This window comes from Pseudonaja textilis, chromosome Z, assembly GCF_049901715.1.
Source record: "Pseudonaja textilis isolate UNSWEBS1 chromosome Z, rPseTex1.2, whole genome shotgun sequence".
Classification (NCBI taxonomy): Eukaryota; Metazoa; Chordata; class Lepidosauria; order Squamata; family Elapidae; genus Pseudonaja; species Pseudonaja textilis.
In genome coordinates, this window is record NC_142008.1 from 109,640,468 (window position 1) to 109,660,094 (window position 19,627).

At 41.6% G+C, this 19,627-nt stretch overlaps 1 long non-coding RNA gene across 1 annotated transcript in view; it reads right to left on the minus strand.

Annotated features, from left to right (window-relative positions):
- LOC113449527 (uncharacterized) overlaps positions 1-18,797 on the minus strand; it is a 30,058-nt gene extending 11,261 nt beyond the window's left edge. The window contains exons 1-3 of the long non-coding RNA XR_015739945.1: positions 18,613-18,797; positions 17,742-17,836; positions 15,840-15,973 (exon numbers count right to left, since the gene is read on the minus strand). This is a non-coding gene — a long non-coding RNA (uncharacterized LOC113449527). The remainder of the gene's footprint in view (positions 1-15,839; positions 15,974-17,741; positions 17,837-18,612) is intronic.
- Positions 18,798-19,627: the final 830 nt, after the last annotated feature.

Genomic DNA, 19,627 nt, shown 5'->3' on the forward strand with positions numbered 1-19,627 from the left:
AGAGGGACTAGGCCAACATTTCTCAACCTTGGCAGCTGGAACATATCTGGACTTCAACTCCCGGAACTCCCCAGCCAGCCATGCAGATTGAGAAATTCTGGGAGTTGAAGTCGAGGTATCTTCCAGCTGCCCAAGCTGAGAAACAGTGGGCTAGACCAGTAGTCGCCAACCAATGGTCTGGGGACCACTGGTGGGCCACAAGAAAATTTTGGTGGTCTGCAGAAAAATGTCCCCCCCAAAGCACTCCCCCCAAAGCAATTAATCCAGGCTGCATGGGAACAGAAGGCTGCGACACTCACATGGCCCACTACCCACTGGCCCCACCCTTCGGCTGAGCACAAACCTTACCTTGAGTAGACCCAAGCAAGCTGGAACTAGATGATAAGACCAACAGCAGGGGAGGGAAATCTGCCCCGGAGTGGCTTGCTGACATTGGTGGGAAAGTTAGTCCCATATTCCAGAGCTGCAGTAATCACAGGACTGACCCTTTTGTCATCCTGGAGCAGCTTCTTCAGTCCATGGCAGGCTGGTGCACCCAGGTGGAGGAGCAGCTGCTCTGGGATTACCAAAGGACCAGTCCTGTGACTACTGCAGCTCTGGAATATGGGACTAACTTTCCCATCGACATCAGCAAGCCACTATCAGTCAAAATTCATATTAGTGGTCCATGGGATTTAAAATTATGAGTTTGGTGGTCCCTGAGGTCCAAAAGATTGGCGACCCCTTGGCTAGACTGAGGAAGGATTTAAAGTCTGGAGAAAGATGGGAGAGAAAAGGAAGGCAGGTTGGTTATGGAGATGTGACAGTCAAGAATTCCAATGTTATTAAAACCTATTGTGTTTATTGACATCTTCAGAAGTAGACTAAAATATTTTGATTTATGTGACATCCCCAATTTCTCCCATTACTGCATTGGTCAAGATTATTTTTTTCTAAGGTGAGTTCTTTGAAATCTATAATGGATTATGCTGGACAGCTGAAACACTCTGATAATATTTTGTCCTTGCTTTGAATTCTGATGTTAAACTTGCCTCCTTGGATTCTTCTGGCACAAAATTTGGCTTGTTGGTTAGACACAGAATCCAGAGAATCACTGCTAGCAGATGATAGCATATATCCCATCAGAAGAAACATGCTAGTAAGGAGTAAGTTTTGTTCTTAGTTTACATTCTAGTATCTTGCCATGTCAATGTTGATGGGGTTGGGCTGTTGGTTGATGGCTCTTTGGTAGTTTCTTGATTGAGGTATCATTTACTTGATTGTTAATCTGATGTTAACCTTGGAATTAATCTACTTGATCTTTGCTCAAGCAGGAAACTATATGTTCTGACCCAACCAGGTTCCAAGAGAGCAAACACAAGAAAAAGGCAGCAGCCCCCACCTTTTAAAGTTTAATCTACCAATTCTGTTTCTTCAAAGATAAAAGGCTGCTTCCAACTAATTAGCTCTGACAAGAAAGAGCCTTGCCAAGTTGTTTGTCAAGGCTGCCAAAAACCCACAGATAAGAACTAACTTACAAGAGTTTGCAAATACTAAGTATGATGTCAACAAGCCTGAGCTTCAGAGCATCTTTGCCTTCTGCCAAGAATGCTTCTACAAACCTGGCTTTTAGCCTCTTGAGGGAGGGGCCATTACCTTGAAGCCTTACTCCAGGGTTGCCTGTGCTGCTGTAACTGCTCTTTCCTATGAGCAGCCCTGCACACATGCGCACTTGGCCCAGACTCCTTGGGAACCTCCTCATTGCTGCTGCCAGCCCCCACAATCACTGAAGGTAGCAGTCCACTTCCTAATGGTCTTGGCCCCTCATCTGAGTCCTCGCTGTCCTCCACCGCCCGCACCTGCTGCTGGCTAACCACAACACTATAGCAGGAAATCCTATACTAGTGATGGAGAATCTTTTAGGCACCAAGTGCCCATGTGCGCACATGCATACACACCTGCCCAAACTGCAAGGCATGTGGTGTACAGGCACACAAGCGCAGGCACCTGTGCCTTCACCGCAGAAAACCAAAGAGCAGTTGGCTGGTGGGAAGCGGGGCATCCCAACACAGGCAGCTCTGCAAGAGGTGAGATCTTTTTCTTTCATGAACTTCTGTTTTGTCATTTGCAGGGAAACTTCTGTTCTGGAGAGAAACGCCACAGAGAAACACAGTAGAGCTCAGCTGAGGTGACACTGCATGTGCCCACCGAAAAGGCTCTGCATGCCATTTCTGGCATGCGTGGCATAGGTTTGCCACCACTGCCCTATACCATTTCAGGCAAATGTTTGTCCAATCTCCTTTTAAAAACTTCCCAGTGTTGGAGCTCCTATACCTTCTGGAGACAAGTCATTCCACTGATTACTTGTTCTAACTGCTCCAATGTTCTGTTCTAATATGTACTATAGATATTGTTGATGTCTCTATGTCTATTGATAGCTAATTCATCAGAGCTAATAATGTTAATTTTACAATGTATGGACAGACTTCTTCAGAGAAGAAAAAGTTTCTTGAATGAGAAGAGAAACATCTTCAAAGAAAAAACCATAAAGTCCAGTTGCCTCTTGAAAAAGCACCTTCGAGACATGGTCACTGAGAATCTCCTCAGACAAACATATAGGGACAGACTTAACCATAATTTCAATTGGGAAATTGTGACCATCCTAGACCAAGCCACGTCCAAAAACGCTAGGGAATTTCTAGAAGCCTGGCACTCTGAGAAATTAGCCATCAATAGATATAGAGACATCAACAATATCTATAGACTATGCAAAAGAGACAATCAACTTGCCAAAAAGGGAACGAAGGACCTAAGCACTTCTTCCATCTGCAATCAGCACCCACATGAGCATAGATTAAAATCAGACCAACATCCAAGTAAACAATACTCAACCAAGAAACTGGCAAAGAAGCCAATAGTAAAAAGCCCATCAAAGAATCTCTAAGACCACCCCAACCGATACTGATAGGGCAAGCCACCAAATATAAATTGTGAGCAAACCCCACTCCTTACTGCCATTGATGATGTTAGTTTGGGTAATGAAATGTCAGTAAGAAAGAACCCTTCATGTCAACCCTGAGCTACAAATATTCTCCTTTGGTTGCTTGTCAAATGGTTGTGGCTTAAGGACTATCTGCACTCTAGTCACCCAAATCCAAAATTTAATTCTATCAATTAAGCATCTTTGTTAGAATAAATGCATTGAGCCTGATTACCTATATTAATGGGGGTGAAGGTTTGTTCTCCAAGCTTGTAGGTTGGCTTCCAAACATTTCATTACCAGGCTAGGTAATATCTTCAGCAGAGTTTATGGGATGTCAACATTGGTGGTGTTATTGTTTATAAGGGCTTCAGGTGTGGGTGTGTCAAGGGAGGGTCCTGTGATGGGGAGGTTACATCAGGGGAGGGTCACTGGGAAGGGAAGTGCTGGTTGAGGAGGGGAAGTTGCGTGGCTTGGTTGAGGGTTGGTGTTGTCCCTGGTTGGCTGTGCGGCTGATTTGGATTCTGAGGGGTTCATAGGCCAGTTGTAGGTCAATGTCTGTTGATGGAATTGCCTGTGGAGTACCAGAATTTAATGAACTCACAAGCACGGCGGGCGGTAGGTAGCTGATGATTTTGTATTGCTCTAACTGAAACTGGTGCTGTTTGGTGTGGATAGAGATTAAAGGTTTGAGATCATGGCATCTGACAGCCAGCAAGTGTTCATGGATCCTGGGTTTTTAATTGATAGATATTTATCTGATCGTGTGTTCTAGATGGACATTGGATGCCTGTAGATGTATATGGGAATCTATAAGCTTCCTGTATAACATTAAATTACTCTGTCCAATGGTGTAGGTGCAGGATGGGAATAAATATAGGAAATTTTCAGATTTCTCCCTTTTTGGGCATGACCAGAATTTATTCACAATCTGAATAAAATAACCACAGGTAGTTGTTGCACCCAAATGATGATTAGCGCTAAATGCTTAAATATTTAGATAGGGCTGGGAAAGTTTTATTCGTTTTCATGAATTTACTGCTTTTTATAAAGTGATAAAATACTGAGTAGAATTAAATTCAGTTTATTGATTTGGAGTCCCACACCAGTCCTAGTTTCTCATATCGCTCCTTGGGAAAATTAATTGCTTATCCTTGATATAATGGATATAACAAGGAAATTGTTAAGAAGAGAAGCAGAATCTACCAGCATCTTCGAAATCTTGCTGAAGGTGGAGAAAGAATACAGGAACAAGAAAACCTGAATTTGCCTCATACAGGTTTCTCACATTATTACTCCCAGAATTCCCAGCAAAGACCCCAACTTTTTAATTCAATTTAACTAGAGATCATCAAAGATTTAAACCATTTGTTTTCTGTAACGTCTAAGCTTATCATATCAATTAATAAATCAAGAATAGTTTTTCAGTTCACAGTACCAAACACTATTTCAAGGTCAGGGATTTAAAAAGAAATAAAATTGAATTTTCATTGAAATGTAACTCAATTTAATTTAAATTAATAACATGCAGCTGGTATGATTATTCCTGACCCATGTAGTTATTTTCTTCTATCATGTTAAAAAAAAAAAAACCTCACGTGCATTTTTTAGATAGGCTCCTTTGTGGGGCCATGTGCTCCTTCTTCTCTCTGGAACATAGTTATATAATTAGTTTCCATAAATCTCAAGGCAAAGAACATTTCAAACTGTTCTCTAAACAAGAGACCTATTTAAAGCTTAGAACCATTCCTTCTTCATGGCTTACAGGAACAATGGACATACAGCATGACTTGCATTTCCCCAGTAATGTAATTAATGATCTGCAGAGATTAACCTTCTCCAGTTTCTCTCATGGAGAGCTAATTCATGGTATTGGAAGTTAAAACCCACCCCTCTCCTAGGAAAATGAAATATTTTATTGTTGAAAGAAATATCCTTCTGTTCCAAGTTCCAGATGGTGAAGAAAGACACTGGAAACATGGTGACTGCTTGGAAAGATAGTTTAATGATGGACAGGACCACATGACTTGGAATTCCAAAGTGAAAAGGACAATCACATGCTTCAAGATGTTGGGTAAAGGAAAAGAAGGGCTGATATTCTGAGAGTGCAGTTGTTTTATATCCTCTGTTGGGATTTGAATTGGAGCTTCTGTTCTGATTGGTTGTCAGACTCCCATGAGGCCATGCAGAGGCAACTCTGTAGGCTTCCCTGAGTTCCAGGCTTGATTGAGCCTTGCTGGATGATGATGTAATGAAATGGCTTTGTGCAATTCCTATTATGGGTCTACCTGCAGTAGATTGACTGGCCCAGGCCAGAGTAATGGCCGGTTAGCAAAGGTGGGGGGCTGAGTTTCTGCCTCTGAGTTTCTACTTTTCTTTTTAGGGGACATAGTCTGCCTTGTTAGTATATCCTAAAACATTTCATTTTCCTAGGAGGTGGGTTTTGACTTCCAACAATGGAAACTGATTGATAAGCACGGGCTCCCACTGCATTTTGCTCATCATTGCAAAGGTGTGGCATGAGCAATACAAGTCCTCAACTTACTGCCACAATTGAGCCCAACATTTCTGAGGCATTTGTTAAGTGAGTTTTGCCCCATTTTGTGATCTTTCTTGCCACCATTGTTAAATCAATCACTGCAGTTGTCACAGTTAAGTGAATCTGGATTTCTCATTGACTTTGTCAGGTTGCAAAGGGTGATCACATGACCCTGGGACACTACAAACATCAAAAATATGGCCAGTTGTCAAGCATCTGACTTTTGATTGGATGCCACAATGGTCATTATGTGTGAAAAATGGTAATAAGTCACTTTTTTCAGTGCCGTTCTAACAGGGGTCTCCAAACTTGGCAACTTTAACATTTGTGGATTTCTTTTTTAAAAAATAAATGTTATTGATTTTACAATTAAAACAAACCAACAACACATACATAAATGTAAGAGAGAAAAAGAAAAGAAGAGGAAAATAGAAAGAAAAAGACAGAAAACAATGAAAAACATTTTCATCTTCAACGGTTCGTGAGACCCCCTTTTTATCCTTATTTTATGCCATATACACACTTAATCCTTACATATATCCGTATATCACTACTACGGTTCTAGCCTATCCTCTTTTGCCTTTTAGTGTGAAATCTATCTTTGGTCTATCCATTTGTACCAGCAGTTCCAGCTGTTGTAGTATACTGAAGTGTCTTTATTTTTTAGTGCCAAGGTTAATTTGTCCATTTCTGCACAACTTGAAATTTTTTGAATAATCATCTCCTCTGATGGAACATGAGGCTGTTTCCAACATTGTGCAAAAGCCAATCTGGCTGCTGTCAAAATATGTATTATATTTCACTTTTTTTTGTATTTGTTTATCAAAGATCCCTAATAGAAAGGACTCTGGTTTAAATTCGATCTGTTCTCTTGTTATTTCCTCCAGCCAATTTCTAATTTTCTGCCAATGTTTTTGAGCTTCTATACAAGACCTCCACATATGGAAGAAAGTTCCCTCTTTTTTTTGCATTTCCAGCAATTCGGACTCATATTGGGGTGCATCTTCGCTAATCTCAAAGGAGGAAGGTGCCATCTATAAAACATTTTATAGGCATTTTCTTTGTATGCTACCGATTTTGTAATTTTATTATTTCAACCCCAGACCTTTCCCCATTCTGTTATGGTGATACTATGTCCTATATTCCTACTCCAGGCTATCATGTTCCCTTTTACAATTTCTTCTTCTAATTCTACTTCTAATAAATAATTATAAAATTTTGTTGTTTTTTTGCCTGATCCTAATAAAATTTTGTCTAATTGCTGGAGTTTATTGTTAATTCCAAATTCTTTCTTGTCCTATTTATATCTACTTTGAATTTGAAGATATGCCCACTGATAAATTTTTAGTCCCCGATCTTGAAGTTCTTGCTGAGATTTCAGATTTCCTTGCGTATCCAATAGGTCCTTATATTTAATAATTTTAGTAATATCCAAATTATTTGGGTGAATCATCACCTCCATTGTTGAAATCCAAATTGGTATTTTTAAATAGTGTTTTTTCCATATTTTCTTCCAATTAGTCAATAATGAATCTCTGATTAGGTGTCTGTGAAAATATTTCTGGCTAGTTTCTCCTTCGGGATCAGTAAAATCAATGTCCCACTCCATGAGTCCGGCATCCTTGCTGCCAATAAGACCTCATTAAAAACTTCCACCATAAGAGGTCCTATTTGTTCTGCTATTGCCTTGTACAGCTCCCCTGGGATCCCATCTGGTCCTGGGGATTTGTTGTTTTTCTGGTTCTCTGTTGCTGATTTCAATTCAAACCAAGTAATGTCTTTATTTAGTAATTCTTCCATTTCTTCCCCAATTGCTTTATCCTTCATTTCGTCTAAATAGTTTCTTATCCTATCTTTGTTAACTTCTTCCTGTTTATATAACTCTTCAAAATACTTATGGGCAATTTCTTTTTTCTGTTCTATCTCCTGTTGTATATCCCCCTTTCCATCTATTAGCTGGTATGTCAATCTCTTTTCTTTCCTTTTTTAAAGTCTATATGATAGCCATCTCCCTGGCTTATTGGCATGCTCAAAATAAGTTTGTCTAGTTGTACTCAAATTTATAATCATTCTCTCTTGTTCAATTAAATTCAATTTATATTTAGTTATTGTTATCTGATTTTGCAATTTTGAATTCTTTGGGGTACTCTGTAATTGAGATTCTAATTCCTTAATTTTTTGTTGTAATTTGTTTTGCTGGGTGTATTTTTCCTTATTCCTTTTGGCGTTTTAAGAGATTGTTATACCTCTTATTACTGCCTTCATTGTATCCCAAATGTTTTGTATCGTAGTTCCTCCATTATCATTTTCCTTTAAAAAATAGCTTAATTCCTCCTTGAATTTGTTGGTATATTCTTTTTCTCTTATTAACTGAGTATTTAACATCCATCTTTTCTTGGGTTTTTCCCTACCCTTCCATATTATCTGAATTGGATTGTGATTTGCCCATTCATTGGGTAAAATTTCAATCCCTTTTATCTCATTTGCTATTTCCCCATTCATCCATGCCATATCAATTCGTGTCCATATTTGATGAGGATTTGAATAGAATGTAAATTATTTTTCCTCGGGATGTAATCTTCTCCATATGTCAATCAAATTTAACTCCTTCATCATTTCCATACATATCTTGGGAAGCTCTCTTTTTTCCCCTTTGTTCCTTCCCCCATTACTGTGGTCTTTTTGATAATCAGCAATAGAATTAAAGTCCCCTATAATACAAATATTTCTTTTTTCTGGTCCTACTATTTTTCCATAAAGATGCTTAAAAAACTCTTTTTGAGCTCCATTCGGGGTATAGATTACCACTAAGAGAATTGGGATGGTGTTAATCCAGATCTGCAAAACCAGAGTTCTTCCTTCAGAATCCGACCATATTAAATCTGCTTTCAAATCCTCTTTAACATATCCTGCAATCCCTTTCTTTTTCCCCGTGTCTGCTGGTGCGGTGAATAGCTTCCCTAATTTCAGAAATTCTAAGTATTTTTCATCTGTTTTCTTTATATGAGTTTCTTATAGACATACTATATCAGCATTTTGTTTGATTAGTTAGGCTATTATCCTTTTCCTTTTTATTGTTGAGTTTAAACCATTTATATTAATTGATAGTAGTTTCTTTTCTTCTTCCATTTAATTAATTCTGTTTCGCTCTTTGTCTTGTAATGGTTCCGGTCTCTCCTTGTGCCTGAAGATGTGTCCTACTTTCTTCTCTCTCCTGTTGTAGTTGAGTATTTCCTTGATTTCCTAAAGTTCCATCTCTGTTCTTATGATAGCCTTGATCTTCCTGGGAGTTTGTTTCCAGTTCATCCTTACTGCTCTGGTCTTCAGGGCCTACCAATCGCTTGTAAAATTCCTGGGCCTTTTCCATGGAGTCTATTTTGATTTTCCTTTCGTCCCAAGAAACTAACATCCCCTCTGGGATTATCCATTTGAATATGATTCTTTTCTGATTTAGGTAAGCTGCTAAGAATTTATAATCTCGTCTTTGTTCTCTTACTCTTCTTGGTATTTGAGAACCAAGACTTCTCTGCCTTTATACGTGATTGTTTCATCTCTTGACATCCTATATAGGATATCCTGGACATTCCTTCTCGCAAATCATATGGACTTCTCTTGGGCATTTGTGGTGTCTCGCATTAGTGCTAACCCTGTAAACTTCATCAAACTCCCTCAAGATGTCATCTTTATCCTTTTCCAATAGTCCAGCCAATATTCCTGCCATTAGTTGTTCCAAGTCTTCTTCTTTGGATTCCACTACATTTTGGAATCTCAAGTATGTAGCAGCCGTATCCATCTCTTTATTCACATTCTTTAATTCTTTATCTACCCTTTCTAATTTCCTTTCAGTTCGTTCAGTCCTTTTCTCTATCTCTTTTATTGTTGCTTCATTTTTCTCCAAGGCCTGCTGTAATAATCCAACTTTGTCCTCTACTTTGGAGATGTCTGCTTTCATTTCTGCTTTTAATTTCCCCATCTCCTCTTTCAGTTCATTGATATCTGCTCTCATCTCATTATGGTTTTTCATCGTTTCTTGCAGCTTCAGCTACATCGATTCCTGTAAAGTCAGCAGAATTGATTGGATGTTGGCATTCGAGATGTTAGCTTGTTTCTCCACTGGTAATGTTTCTTCTATGGTTTTTTGTGCCATGGGAGAAGCTCTTGCCGACATAATTGTTAACGTCAGGGTGACCTTTCTTCCAGTTTTCAGAGCTGTAGTTGTTGTGGAAGTCATTTCTTTTAAGATTTGTTTCTATTGTTGTGATATATTAATTATATTATACCTAATCAACATTCAGTGATGGAATCTCTATATTAGGATTGACCAGTATCTAATTACTTAATCTATCTATCTGCTGGATAGTTGTGCTCTTAACTGGTTGCTGGAGTATATGTTCTTATAGATAAAAGTATTATCACTGTATTATTTTAAATCCAAATTCTAAATCACATGTATAATTTTGTAAGGTCTCAATGCTCAGCCTCTATAGACAAATTCACGTGGGTATTTGTATGTGGATCTTTGGTTATTCGGGTTTTCTCCTGCGTAAGATTGGAAGTATCTAGGCAACGTTTCGATGAAGTCTCATTCATCATCTTCAGGCTTGTGTCTTCGGCTCTGTGCTTCTCAGAGAAATGTGAGCTTGCAGCTGCTCCTTCCTTTTAACTGCTAGTGGGGGTGTGACTTGATTGGGTGGGGGCTTGGCTGTTCTCTGATTGGGTGGGGGTGTGTTCTCATTGGTTGGGGGTTTGACTGTGTTCTGATTGGTTGGGGGGTTGGCCGTGTTCGGATTGGCTGGAAGTGTGTTCTGTTCAGGTGGGGGCTTGGCTGTGCTCAGGTTAGTCTTAGTTGCTGGGGATTTGAGCTAGTGAGCTGTGATCCTGCTGTTTGGCTTCATGTTCATGGTCGTGCTGCATCTTCATGGTGGGTGTCAGTTCACTTCCTGTATGGCTCGGAGGGGTTTGAAGCAGGTAGTGATGCAGCTGCAGTGCGGCTTCTGGTCCGTGGTCGTGTCTCATCTTCTGTGTGGGTGTGAGTCTGCTTTCTACGTGGAAGTGTGGTGGTAGCATCTTGTGGGGCCCTCATGGGTGTGGGTCTGGTGTCATTCTTCATGTTAGGTACTCGTCTGTTCGTGACGGCAGGTTTCCAAATGGCTGGTAGGTGGGAGGTGTCGTCTCGTTTATTCATGCTGTGTGGGCGTTTTTCTATCTCTATGGCTTCTCTGATTATTCTATCGCCAAAACCGAACACTTCAACAACAGAATGGCTTCTCAGATAATTCTGTGGCTGGGATTATCAGAGAAGCCATAGAGATTGAAAAAAGACCTGAAAGCATGAATAGAAGAGATGATTCCACCAGACTGTCAATCATTTGGAAGCCCGCATTCACAAACAAAAAAATATCCACACCACTAGCTAGGCAAATACCTGGGCACAAACAGATCCCCCCTGATACCTCCAGCTCAAACACACCCCAAGCAGGCACCCAGATGAAACCTAGCTTCCTAACAAATGATAGCCATCCATTTATTCAGAGCCAAGCTGCACTAAAAGCCTCCAATACAGGAACACAATGTTGCCAGCCAATCAAGACACACACAAAAAAGCCACAAAACAGACAGAAGATATTAGAAACACCAATCAAGCAGAACATAGCAAACTCCAAGACCAATAAACACAGACCAAGACTCCCAACCAATCAGGATGAAGAAAAAACCATTCTGGCATAGCAGTAGGCTAGCCCCAAATTTAAAACTGAAACAACTGTAAAAGTCTGACTCATAGACAAACACAATACAGAAGCCTGATGATGGCAGATGAGATTCTGCCGAAACGTTGCTACAACTTTAAAAGCACAACTATAATGACGTGGGAAAATACTCGAACAAAGCTGAATACCATACATGTAAGTACCTTCGAAAACTTAAGAAAACAAATATATCTATATCTCTCTATATATCTATATCCATCTATATCTATCTATCTATCTATCTATCTATCTATCTATAAATAATATCCAAATCCAACTATATTTAAATATTATAAATAAATATGTATTATCTAACCTTATTTTAAATATTCTTAAACACAAACAGTATTACATTCGTCCCCAAGTGGATTAATTGTGATCGTACAATGAATTATAATATTAATATATAAAATCCTATAGTTATTAATTAAATAATACTTAATGTTCTTACTATTTTCCCTATATATCTAATCAAAGTATAACTATCACTATTATTAATAAATCTATTAAATCAGTTAATTCAATTATTTAACAATCAATTACAACAATCAATTTTCCTTTCCCCAGTATACATATTTATAATCATTATAAAGAGAGATTGAGGAAGGAGAGATAGTTCATCATAGCACTGGATGGTGGGGAAATGAAGAAAAAATGAGCAAATGTATACAGAAAAAAGGGAGTAAAGAAGGGGAAAAAGGAATTTTAAAGTAAGTTTTTAGCTTTCCGTCTCTAAGAACTTTTGGAGTAAAACGGAAAGACGGAAAGCTAAAAACTTACTTTAAAATTCCTTTTTCCCCTTCTTTACTCCAAATGCACCGGAAGTGGGGAGGTAAAAAATGCTGAGTAGTGACTGTAATTACACGGTATCTCCACACATTCAGAAGCTTCCACTTTTACTTTTGTCTTAGCCTTCCTAAGTTCAATTTTCCTGATTTTCTTCAGATGGGACCACCTCCTCAGTTAGATCAGTATGCTCCCTGAAGGGCTGTTAAGTGGTTTATATATTATATTATATTGTTACGATAACTTCAGGGTTTCTAAGTATCGCCTGTAGCACCACACTGTCTCTGTTCCGACAGCTCCAGTCTTCTTCCTGTCTCCGCTTTAATAAAGTCTTCCAGCATAAAAATCGAATGAAATAGTCCAAATTCTCCACACCTTCCAGCCGCTAGATTCCCTTATTATCAGTGTGGTATATCTCCCGACCTCATAAACTTCCCTTTTTAGTCGTTATTGTCCTCTATCTTTCTTGTGTCTGCCAAGCCCCTTCACTTTCACTTGCCTCGCATCCACTTTCTGGCTGCTTCCTTTTAGGGCTCTGGAAGACACTTGTAACAACCTTATAAAAATCCACAGCATTCCAATCATCCTCTCCGTCGCTAATTTTCTCTGCCACACTCTTCACCAATGATCCCACAAACTGTCACTCACTTCTTACATCGGTGGCAGTCCAGACTTCGGAGCCACCATTGATAGGTGGCTATTTCTTGCTCGTTGGGCTCTGGAGGGCTCCTCTTCGCTGCAGGGGGTTGCCTTCCCCACACTGCAACCCGAGTCTCCCCCACGCCAGCACAAATCTCTCCGGGACTCATGCACCCTCAAAGGATCGCACCAACCACAAAAAGAGATTAACTGAAACCACGGATGGGCTTCTGCACCTCTGTTCGTCCTTGCCTTACCACCGGAAGTCAACATTTGTGGATTTCAACTCCAAGAATTCGTCAGCTAATCATGCTGGCTGGGAAATTCTGGGAGTTGAAGTCCACAACAAGTCTTAAAATTGCCAAGTTTGGAGTTTCCTGCTCTAAATGGTCACTAAATGAACTGTTGTAAATCAAGGACTGTGTTTAAGAAATTTTAGCAAAAATGTGTGATGCCTAATGAGTCATGAGCATTCTGCATAGGGCCAATGAGAACTATGGATAGATAATTCCCTGGAATTATCTGATAAACCTCAAACTGATCAGAGATTAAGATTTATGAGTCACACTAGACTTCCTCAGTCTGGTTGGGGATGATAGGAGCTGTCATCTAGTACATTAAGAGATCACCATGATATGGATAGCTGGTTTAGTCTCTCTTTCTGTGATCACAAAAAACCCTTCTCTAAGTAAAATGTGGGGTTTTCCTTTCCAGTCCTCTCTGCATGTTCTGATAAACATTTTGTTGGAAGAAATATCCATCTGGTTAAGTTCCAAGCTGGGAGAAAACCAATGGAAATATGGAGGCTGACTAGAAAGATGGTTTATTGATGAAGCAGAACCACCAAGCACATGGCTCTGGATAGTTGACCACATGGAGTTGCAAGTGAGGGCTATTTATACCTTCTCTTGGGATTTGAACTTGAGCTTCCTGTTCCTGTGCAAGAACATGTGTCCTATTGGCTGATGTCAGACTCCCATGGGACTATGCATGGGTCATAACTGAGGTTGTCTGAACTCCAAGGTTTGGTTGAAGCTTGCTGGGTGATGCAATGTCCTTAGGAGATTGCAATACAGTGGGCTCTGTGTCTTGTGCTAAATGGTCTTACTATGTCCTGAAGGGCCATGTCTTAATCCCATCACCCTGAAGCTGAAGGTCTTTTGTCTTATAGATAGGCTGGCCCAGTCCTGCTGGGGCAATTAAGAAAGATGGGGGCTGTTTTCCAAGAGCATGTTTCTCCTTTAGGGAAATATCTGCCTTTTTTAATATTCCCTAAAATATTTTATTTTTCTGGGAGGGAATGGCTTCTCACAATTTAACGATAACAATTTTGTTTCTCTTGTGGACACATGACCCAAATAAACAGGGAAGTCAGAATTGGTGACAGCTTCACTACAAATTAGTGTCACATGCTTGTCAATTTATGAATGTTAAGACCAAACGCCCCAATTACTTAATGCCACAGAAGCCTCTGGTATGTGGACAAAGATTAAGCACTCTGTAGCAGTGGCCCCAACCTTTTTTGTACCAGGGACCAGTTTCATACAGAAACACTTTTTCAAGGACCGGGTAGGGGTGTGAAGGTTCTAATAACAGTAAATAAATAAGCGATGAACCCGTAACTTACCCTTTCCAAAAAAACTCTCCAGTGAACTCTGTTTCTGGCTCATTTTGTGAGGGCTAGCTTGCATTGCTGATGCAGGATAAAAATGCACCAAAGAGTCAAGCGTGGAAGTTAGGCGAGGGCAGAAGTGGTTGTCTTTCAAAATAAGACACCCGGAAGCAAAAACATATTTTTATATATATTTTAATCACGATTATTCATTCTTTGTGACCCGGTACAAAATGATCCACAGACCGGTACTGGTCCGGGGCCTGGTGGTTGGGGACCCCTGCTCTATAGCACTAGCTGAAATACAAGAGATCGTGCTATTTTCAACCAATATTACTATAGTTTGAGAAAGAGCTAGGAAAAGCCTTTTCTCCAAAGATAAGAATACAGTATCATTATTACCACACATAGTCAATATACTAGCTGTTATGAGGTCAACATATCCAGGCAAACAACTTACTTTAAATTGGGTACACGTTTGGGAAAGTAATATTTAATTCTCCTTAGAGCTGCTCGGAGCATCCAGAAGTGGGTGGTGCTTCAGTCTCTGCACTGGTAGGCTGAGCTTAATTTTGAAGAACGCTCCTCTTCCTCCACGTGACTCCTCCGTAGCGTTCCCGTTTATGCTCAGCCTCGTGCGAGACAGGCAGTAATTCGAAGAGCTCCTTGGCCGTTCCAAGAAAATTTTCATTCTGCTTCATTTCCTTTGTTCAATTTCAGATTGTATTTTTTTTCTTTACCCCCCTTAGCCCTGCGCATTTGGTTTTCGGATTTCCAATCACCCCAGGGAGGTGTTTTTTTTCTCGCCCCAGAGGGTAGCAAAGGAGAGGGCCAGCAGTGCCTTCACGCTGCCCTCCCCATAGCCAAACTCCCCTGCCGTTTGCCTTTTTCCTTGCCGCTTGCTTATTTTCATTTCTTTTAACAGCGCTTGCTTTGATCTCTGTTTAATTCATTCCATTTACCCCCCCCCGACGCTGTTTTCACCCTCGGAAGAGTTTTTCTCTTCCCTTCTGAGCTCCTGTTCCTTCAGACCTTGACTGGTTCCCAGTGAGCAATTTTTTCAGCCGCTGAGAGGCCCCGAAGTCAGCATGGTGCAGGCGGCCGCCATTTTGAGCGCCGCATCATGCTCAGGCGCCATTTTGTTTTTTCAACTTTAAACGCTGCGCTGCAAATTCACTCAAGGAGCAGGACCCATAGGCCTGTTCAGAGCCTTTTTTTCCCTTCTTGTATCCAGCCTTTCATTCTGAGGCTGATTCTTTGAATTCTAATCGTTGGCTGATCCCGCAGCTTCTCTCAGCAGGCACAGCAGTTACAGCACCACACCCGCCCAGTTCCGCCTGGGAGGGCAGCTGCTGAAGGCCTACTTCTCCACTTTATCAGGCCTCTGGCGTTCATTCGGCTGATTGGACCCTGTTTGCTTGCATTTTTATTTAAAAAAGAAAAAGGGGGAGTATTCAACAAGGGGGTGTAAATTTTCCTTAGGGCACCCGGCCTTGTTGCAGGTCGACTCCTAGGCGTGCCAACCACCTCGCACTAATTCTTATATTATACACTTACCTTTTGAAATGGCAGAGGGCAATCCTTCCAGAAGTCCTTCGTTGAAGGCCAAATCCAAAACCCACCATCTGCGCAGGCAGGCTAAGGAAACTTCCAAAGCCTCTCAGAGGGATGCCTTAAGATGCCACAAGGCGCTGGAAAAGGAAATTGACAGATGCACTAGACAGTCAAGCTCAGTGCCTCCAGTCCTATCACCCTTCACTCCCTCTACCTCTACTCAACCCCCCACTCCTCTAGTCTATTCCTCCTTATCCAGGCGCAGCTCACCCTCTCAGGGTCATCAGGCTCCTGGAACACCGGCTAGATGGGCACCAGAGGCTACCGTCTCCCCTACAGCCACCGGTCTACGCCAAGATGAACCACTCATACAGGAGGTTCCAGAGCAACTGAGATCCTGGATGAAGTTGGCTATCTGCCAAGGGATCGCGGAAGGACTCCAGCAGATAGCCAGGCCCGGTCTCCATCCGATGGCCCCTGAATATGAATCTCAATCAGTAAGATCCCTGCCCAGATCGGAACCACTCCATGAACAGGTACCCCATCAAGGGGAAATTCCCCCTTCAGTAAGGGAGGAGGAGAAGGAGGAAGAAGGGGACTTAGATCTAATAAGGCAAGAAGAGGAGGAGTTTGACTTGGGATCCTTGCAATATAGCGAACCCCTTTCTGAGGTGGACCCATTAGAAGCGGAGATATCTGAGGACGAGGGTCTCACTCCCAACCAACCCGCCTTTGTGGGGCTATTCAAGCCTCAATTATTCAAATCCCTCCTTTTTAAGGCTAGGAATATTTCGGGCCTAAATACTCAGGCCTCCTCTGATCCCACTCCTCTTGCTCCGGAAGAGGAGGACTCCATTTTTAAACAAGGCCGAAATCATCCCAACTCCTCCCATCTTCTCTGACCTGGTGGTTAATCAGTTGGCCTCTTCAGCGCCCCCTCCCCGCCCCGTCAGCCCACAACAAAAAATGTTTCAATCTGGACCCAGAATTCTCCAATTTACTGGGCACTCTGGAGGTTGATGAGCCCATTGTGGGTCTTGCCTCTTCTCCACCCTCAGTGACCCCCTGGAGGCCTTAAGGCCGGAGGAGAAGCAGGCCGAGCTGGCCTTACGCCGAGCCCACCAGTCGGATGCCTGGGCAATCAGATCGGCCACAGCCGCCTCTTTCTTTATCCAGTCATCCATTCGCTGGCTCTGCCAGCTCAAGCAGCTTGTCCCAGTCTCCAATGTCAGAGCTCATCAGGACATTGCCAAGATTACGGCCACAGCCGAGTTCTTGGCCGACACCACCTTCCACTCTGTTAAATTTTCCACCAGAGCTATTTCTTCTCATGTCACTGCCCGCCATTTGCTCTGGCTGAAGCATTGGCAAGCAGACCTCAAGAACAAGGTTAAATTGGCTTACCCGGAAGTCAGAACCCAGAACCTTTCAGCCCTTTCGGAAAGCCCCCTTTGGGCTCTTTTACCAGGCCTCCTTCCCTCCTAGGTATCAAAGGCCCCCTCCCTTTGGGACGGGTCAACCCCAGGACAGGACCGACTCCTCTGACAGAAACAGAAGGGGCGGTAACTTCAAAAGGCCCTTTCGGTGCTCCAGATAGCACACATGACCCAATTCCCATTGGCGGGCGTCTTAAAGCTTTCGCCAACGAGTAGGATGCCTCTACTTCTGATGCCTGCGTTAGGGACACCATCAGGTTTGGCCTTGCCCTCAATTTCAATCCCCCGATTTCTTCATCCAGCCCCACCATAATCTTTCACCATCTGGTGGGGTCTTGTTTCGCCAATGAACCTTTAGCTAGTTAGAATGAGAGCACGAATTTTTTTCCTCTCGTATTCGGAAAACTGGGGAACGCTACGGAAGAGTCATGTGGAGGAGGAGCGTTCCTCAAAATTAAGCTCAGCCTACCAGTGCAGAGACTGAAGCACCACCCACTTCTGGATGCTCCTCGCAGCTCGAAGAGAAATGGCGTGTCAGGTAAGCACCAACGCCCATTCTTGTTCCTTGGGGAAAAAATAGAGAGAGTGTTTAAAAAATCACCCTGTGTTAGATTTCATAATCCAAAATTAACAAAAAGTAGTTTATTATTACCTTTATTGTCAGAGTACAATGAGATTGGCTGAGCCTCCCTTCATTCACCACCACCCCCAACACAACTCACAGTGAGGACAGAAGTCCCTAATCCAGTCCCAATCTTTTTCTTTTCTTTTCTAGTTTTGTACACCACCCAAGTCCACTGGAGTTGAGCAGCCCATCAATTTGTTCAGTTAGTGAGAAATACAAAGTTCTGCATTCAGGAACCAATACAAAACAGGCAATAGCTGGCTTAGTTAAGGTACTGGGGAAAAAGAACTGGAGGATGATCTGAAAAACCACAAATTAAATGTGAGCCATGTCGCAGCAACCAAAAGCATTAATGTAATCTTGGTGTATATAAAGAGAAATGCAATATCAACATCACAGCCCGCATCTATAATACAGGCAGTCCTCAATGTACATCAGTTCATTTAGTGACCGTTCGAAGTTACAAGAGGACTGAAAAATGTGACATGACCATTTTTCACACTTACGACCTTTGCAGCATTCCCGTGATCATGTGATCAAGATTCAGATGCTTGGCAACTGGTTCATATTTAAGACGGTGGATCACCTTTCGCGACCTTCTGACAACCAAAGTCAACGGGGAAGCCAGATCATTTAACAACCATGTTATGAACTTAATAGCTGCAGTGATTCACTTAACAACCATGGTAAGGTCAAAAAATGGGGCAAAACTCACTTAACAACATAAATGTTGGGCTCCATTGCAGTCATAAGTTGAGGACTACCTGCACTGTGTTCAGTTGCCCCAGTACCAAAGGTCAGATAAGAACTGTAAAATATGCAAAGAAAAGCAACAAAATGCTAAAGGGCTTGCAGTTAAATCCTACCAATCTAATTAATTGCAATTTAACCACTGCAGTTAAATCCTATCAAATTAATTTCAATTTAACCAACTGCAGTTAAATCCTATCAAATTAATTACAATTTAACCAACTGCAGTTAAATCCTATCAAATTAATTGCAATTTAACCAACTGCAGTTAAATTCTATCAATCCAATTAATTACAATTTAACCATTTTTTGTTAAATCTTATCCATCTAATTAGTTAACAGCAATTTAACCAATCACAGTTAAATCCTACCAATCCTCCTTTAGCCCCAACTTTTTGCGAAATGGGCCACTTTAAGACAGGTGGTTTTCAATTCCCAGAATTCCCCAGCCATTTTCTCCAATTTTTTTTTTGTTTTTTTTGGGGGGGGGCGGATTCTAAGAGCCGAAGTTCACCCATCTGAAAAGTGGCCACATTTGAAAAGCACCGGGATAAAGAAGCTTCCTAGGCAATTATCTTGGAGAAGAAAAGACAAAAGCTTTTGGTGGAAGATTTTCCTGGCTTTTTTTTTTTCGCACGCGCGACCCATCCTGGAAACAGAAACGGAGCGCGCGGATGAGTGGATTGTCCTTTTTCTCTTTAAATTGAAGATTCGAACTCTGGGGCGGAATCTCCATGGGGACCGTCAATCATGATTGAAAGGGCGGGGAGTTCTCCAGAAGAGGTGGAGCGATTGGTTAGGAGAAGCAATGGGGAACTTCGACCCGTCCAATGGGAAAGCAGACATTCCCTCACGTAAGCTATAGTGGATCGTACTATAAAACAGTGGAAGAGGCGAGCCAATGAGCACCCGCGGTTTATTATCACATAAGCTAGATCTCTTTAAACCCTGTGCCACCTTGAGCGAAAGACCAGAGGGGT